The following is a 6,203-nucleotide window of genomic DNA, read 5'->3' on the forward strand; positions in this document are numbered from 1 at the left end:
TGCTCAGGCTTTGTTAGTGGCACTTCTTTTCTCCGTGTGACCTGGGTGGGGGGGGGGGGGGGGGGGGTTCAAACCATGCTTATGTTTGTTAAAGAGGCTTCATGTATCATATGGTGTAGATACTTTGAAAAACAAGAGATCGATGTGAGTGTTGAGCTACTTTATTGGCTGGTTCACTTATTAGTGAATGTGGCTCCCTCCTTGCTGTTTGTGCTCAGAATGGATTTTTATTGCTTAATTCTCTGTAAGTGAAGTGCTAGCAAATTGTAAAATCCTATTGCTTAACATGTAGCATTAAGTATTGAACTAGCAAAAGAATCAATTACAGGTTCGGTCACTGATTAGCTTGACTTTTTATGGAATTTAACGTCAAGTCTCATTATAATTCTGCTCTTTAATTCAGAAAATACAGCACGTGTGGGAGGGATAATGGCTCAGAGTAGCTCTGCTCCAGCTCTCCTGCTGCAGTGTGCCAGTGAGATGCTCAGCACCCAGCTTCTGAGCAGCCCTGTGAAGCCCTGGGTGGGGAGACAACAGCTGAGCCGTGCTGCTCGGCAGCCTGCTCTGGAGACTCTGTTCTGTAAGGACAGGGCTGACCCTGAGCCAGCAGCTGCTCCCCGCGCCTGGGGACTTGTGGGTTCCCCAGCCCTGCAGGGGACACGTCCCAGCCTGAGTCTTGTTTTCCATTTCTCTGCCCTCATTTTCTTGTCTGTGGAGGAACCAGGGTCTGTCTGCAAGGTTCAGGCTGCTTGCACCATGGGCCCTCCTGCACGCTTTTCCTGCTCACTTGACTCATGGTTCCCTGCAAGCTGGTGAGAGGGGGAGCTGCTGAGTGAGCAGCTTCTTCGCTGAGAGGCTTTGTAGTGTGCTCTGCAAGCATGGACCAGCACCCTGCTACGCACACCGGAGAAGAGCCCACATGGTGTGCTCTGCTGCAATCTGACTTGTGGTTATTCCATTACAGTCAAAGGCTGGATGCAAAGTAGTGTACATTTGGAATCCAAAATACCGATGAGCCCCCTGAGCCTCTTGTCCTTGGGGAAACGTGCGAGGAATGGCTGTGAGTAGTTTGCAGGAACCTTTCAACGAGGGGCAAGGCTGGTGCCATGTGGCAGGAGACACAGGCACATCTGCAGAGTCAATCAAGGACCTTAAATCTGTGTGGCTGCTGGTAAAATATCAGCGTAATGACTCAGGGCAAGTGAGGTATGAGGAGGTATCTGAGTCCAAATTAAAAATCCTAGCAGAAACATTTGAATCAATTGCAGTCGGAGTTTGGTCTCTGCTGGAAAATCTCCAAGGAGGGAGCTGCAGGAATGCTGTGGTTCGCTCTGGCGCAGGGGGCTCGTTGCAGCTGCCCAGCAGAGGGCTGAGCTGTGCAGGGGGACAGCCAGCCTCGTCCCTCTGCAGCCCTCAAGCTGCAGGTGGGGGTGATGGAGAGCTGCTCTGCCCTGCGCACCACTTGTCCTGTGTGTAGCTCCTGCCCTGCTGCCAGTCTGGGGAACGTGTCTGTGTCCTAGGGCTCCTCCTGGCCCTGCAGGCTGGGGCCCCCTGGGGCCAAGACACCCCTCCCCCTGTGCTGCCTTTGTTGACAGACAAGTGCAATTGGATTTCCAAATTACACCAGCTCTGATTAGATTCAATATCCCTTTTCTCTAGCCAGACAGCCCTTAAATTCCTTTTCTTTCGATTGTGCAGGGACCCTTCCACACACCGCAGACCCTTCGGCAGGAAATCTTTGCTGTGCAGAGGCTGCTGCGTGCTGCTGCTGCAATAAGCGGGAGACACGGCTCCAGCACAAGCAGCAGAACAGAAGCAGGTTTTCCCTTACAGCACTGAGATTTTTGGAGGCTCCTTCTTGTCTGGCTGAGCTTATCCCCCTTCCAGGAGAAGCTCCTCTAGCATACTAATTTATATCATACTCATGCAATCCCCTTGCATCCTGAATGAGGATGGTTTGGGAAATTAAATTTTGTATGAAATGCATCAAAAATCCGATGTCCTCAAGCAAGACATCTGTTTTTCCATCCACCAAAAGGGAAGGCATAACCAGCTGCAGCAGCTCTGGGGTCAGCAGAGGGAGAAGGAAGGACCCCTTTGCTGCAGGTGCAGGGGCCATGGTGCTCGCGTCCCAGCGAGGACAAGGTTTGGTCAGTGTCCAGCACCATCGCAGCACGGTGCCTGCCTGGGAGTGGTGGTGGCCTGTGGCCATGTTGCACCGTGCCTGCGCGGTGCTTGGCACATTCTTGGTTCTTGGCAAGTAATAAATAACAATAATGATTATGAAAGCATTGTGCATGTGCCCCTAGGGCTCTGCAAAAAAAAAACCTTTTACATTGAAAGCCAACTGTAACGTTTTCCCCCTTGTCTAATTCACAAAATATGCCCATAAAAACAATAATTTATCTGTACAAGGGCAATTCCCTAGGTATTAAACCAAAGATTGATAGCTCTTGAGTACCCTGTGCTAGTAGAGAGTGAGACCCAGTGGAATTCCCTGGAACTCTGCATGAGTGCAGAAGCTTTTGGCGTTTGCATATACGAAAATCATTAAATGCAATGATATTTGCTGCCTGGGATTAAATTCTGGGATAGGTCTGGTGCCACACCCAGCTGTGTTCTCCTAGTGTGTTCATGTCTTCCCCAGGCTCAAGGACTGGCTTACCCCCAGATTTTCAGGAAAGAGCTGAGAGCAAGTGCTTCTTCCGTTCTTCAGGCTTGACTTTCACATCATAGCTTTTCAACGTACTTAAATCTGTGTGGTGTTTAAAATTCAGCTATGTTTGTCGGAATTCAATTACCCCTGAAGATTACACACAGATTATCAAAGTTGTAAACAGCAGAATATGCTCAGAGATCAATGAAGCGCAACAAAGACCATATTTAACAGGAGAAATAAAAGTAAGGGCATGCTGGCAAACTCTGACAGTGGAGTGTAATGTCGCATCATCACACTGAAGGTTGGAAAGTAATTGAAATCTATGTTATAGCACAATATATCCGTGCACAGATTTGCAGTCATGGAGCACAGTTTCAGCTCTAATATTCAAGCAATTCATTTGGTTTAAGCAGACACAGGGTCTGAGTTGTTCTTGTTAAGTGTCGGCGTGGAACATCCGCTCAGGTTGCTCGGCGGCAGCAGTGCTGTTGCCCACACACAGCCCAAATTTCCTCTCGGCCTGGCAGCCTCCCCAGGGCACAGCGGGTGTCTCTCATCCCATGTGGGCAGCTCCCCTGCGCTGGGCGCTGCCCTGGGGCACGGCACTGTCCTGGGGCACTGCCCTGCTGCTGGCAGAGGAGCTGCTGCAAGAGGAGCCTGCCGTGGCTGTGAAGCAGCAGGTGGATGTGATGCAGGAGCCTGGCTGCTAGCCCCTCTTCCCAGAAATGCCGTGCTCTCGTAAGAGGGATTTGTTTGCTCCGGGGGCTGTGGCTCTGCTCCATGGGGACTCCTTCCTTGTCAGCACCCTTCCTGGTCGTGCCAGCTGCCTCGGAGTCCCCCGCAGAGATCTCCTCCAGCCAGCCGCACCTCCTTTGTGTTCTGTGGCTTTCCATTGTCATTCTGGATGCAATACAACCAGCTGATTTTTCTTCGCTTTAATATATTGCCACTATAATACCAAGTCTAGCAGAACAATGAACTCTAGAGGATGGAAATACCTTCCTCCTGTTTTGCAAACTAAACATAATTTTTATTTGTGCTCAGATTTGTGGCTCCTGCAGGCGGAGCGCGTGGGGCAGGAGGAGGGACCCACAGGGCAGGGAGCTGGGACCGAACCACTGCTGCTGCCGCCTGTCCCTGTGGTCCTCAGCAGCATTGACATTCAGAGGAGGATGCATCCTTTTGTCAAACACTACGGGGGTTTCAGAAGAAACCCTTCAACCCAGATTAATTACTGTTATCTGTACCCGCTGGGGCCCGGTCCACCTGCCTGCCTCTCGTCTGCTGCAGCCAGAACATACCGAAATACTCATTCCCTCTCTGCTTTTCTTTCTTTCCTTCTCTTTCTCTCTCTCTCTTTTTTTTTTCCTATTTACTTCTGCTTTAATCTGCATATTATCATCAGCGCAAAGACCTCTGAAATAACATCTGACAAATGATGCCTATTAAAAAAACCTCTGCACTGTCCTCTTTCACCGCCTTCCAATTTGGACTAGCACTATAACTATGCATCAATAGACAAGCAATATTATGTTAAGAACATGATAAAATACCAGCAGCTTCATAATGGCAGCAGCCAAATGGTAATTTCTGCTTCAGAAATTGGTCATTTATTTTGCTGGTCTGTTCTTACGTTCAAATTAGATGAAGTTTAATATACTGTAAAATTGAATGTATTCTATCCTTTTCAACAAATATGACATGTATGAAATGATTTATGGGTCTTACAAACCTTAAAATGTTAAATAATCTCCTTTTTCCTGTGCCTTAAGTCAGTGATGCCAAATACTTTAAGTACAGAGAAGCAAAACTTTATTAGCTCCCATCCTGATCATCACTTTATTTTGCTGCATTTACAGAGGCAGGAACAGTATTTAACTTATTAGACTGAGTTTAGAAGCAGCCATATTAATTGGTACATTAATTTTACCCCATTAACTGTAATTGGTAGGAAAGCGATTCTTCCTCGGTGAATGTTGTAATTTTTGTTCTAAATTTTTAATAAAGTCACGATGGCTCTGCAGATGCCTAAGTGAGGCTGCTCCACGGACCCAACCCTTGTGCACCACCGGCCTCTCCCCAGGAGGCACAGGGCTGCCCCCATGGTGCTGGCATCTCCCCAAGGTGGGAAGTTGGTCCTAGTTTGAGCTGAATTTAATCTCTGAGCTGCTTGCAGCACAGACAGGAGTAGGGGCTCCTTAACAGCATGAAGGAGAAGGGAGACAAACTCACCCTGGCCAGCAACACCCTCCACAGGTCCGTCCGGTGCCCCTGGCGCCGTGCGGGAGCCTGCAACGAGGTCCCTCCGGCACTGCAGGGTCTGAACAAGCAAGGCTCTGCCCCCCTGGCCCACCAGTGAGCTGCTCTCCTGGCAGGTGTGAAGCTAGGGTTAACTTTCTGGATGGCTTCCCTAGAAAATTACTGACAATATGCAAATCCCACCTTCATTTGAAAATAGGCATTTATACCTGTTAAATCTGATGTGTTCAAATGTCTCGTGGTGTCCAAGGCCTGTGGCATTCAGCTTCAGACAAGGCTGGTGACAGCAGCTCCTCCAAAGCAATGGGGAGGCTGGTTAAATGGAGGCGGCCCTCCCCTGCAGGGTGTCTTAGCTACAGGTCAGGGAACAATTCACCCTCTGCAGCCCGGCAGCACATTAAACCTTCTCCTAAGGTCTGGCCCCAGATCCCAGGGAAATTGCTGGGGCGGCTGCCCTGGCTGTGGGGTGGGGTGACGGATGATGTAGGAGCAGCTGAGGGGCAGGATGAGGGCGACATCCTCCTGGCTTACAGAAATTTAAAAGCAACTTTTCTCCTTGCCCTTAGCGCCTTCTTTTTTTCCTGATCAGCAGTTTGCCCCTGAGTGTAAGCCCAGAGCAATGCAGGCTCCTGCAGTCTGTTGGAGCTGCAGCCCTGTGCACCAGGAAAATAGAGAAGCCTTTTATTCTGTTTATTTGCTCTATATAATTTTTCCTGCTCTTGCTGACCCTTCTGGGAAGCGTTCCACCCTTCAGTCTCTCTGCTGGGTGCCAGAATTGTTCAGCTTAGGCTATATTTGCATTTCATATCCTATTTAAACCAACATCATCAAGGTCAGAGCATACTGTTGAATTGGAATAGGCTAGAAGACAGCAATACCTCTTCATGGCACTCGCAGGTTTCCAGGAGCAGTACAGAAACCAGACCACTGCCTGGAGAGTGCTGTGCCTTTACCACAGCTGCTGTCTGCAAAGAAGACTGTGAGCTGAGCACCACACACACCCACAACCACACACACCCCCCCCAAATGCGTGTCCTGGGGCTAGAGAATGCAAAACAGGCTCTCCTTTGCTTGACATCCCCTTATGCTATCACAAGGCCCACTCCCAGCCAGACCCTTGACAGGGACACCGGCCCAGCCCTGGGAGCTTGCTGTTTGGCTCCTAGGTCCAAGAGCAGGGCCCTTCAGTCAGCCACCCGCTTCCTGGACGAGGTGTGGGGATTTGAAGGCAGCGACAGGGACAGACTGCCTGGCGCTCTCCCTGGAAAGGCTGGCAGCTCTGGGA

The sequence above is a fragment of the Cygnus atratus genome, chromosome 15, assembly GCF_013377495.2.
Source record: "Cygnus atratus isolate AKBS03 ecotype Queensland, Australia chromosome 15, CAtr_DNAZoo_HiC_assembly, whole genome shotgun sequence".
In the NCBI taxonomy this organism is placed as follows: domain Eukaryota; kingdom Metazoa; phylum Chordata; class Aves; order Anseriformes; family Anatidae; genus Cygnus; species Cygnus atratus.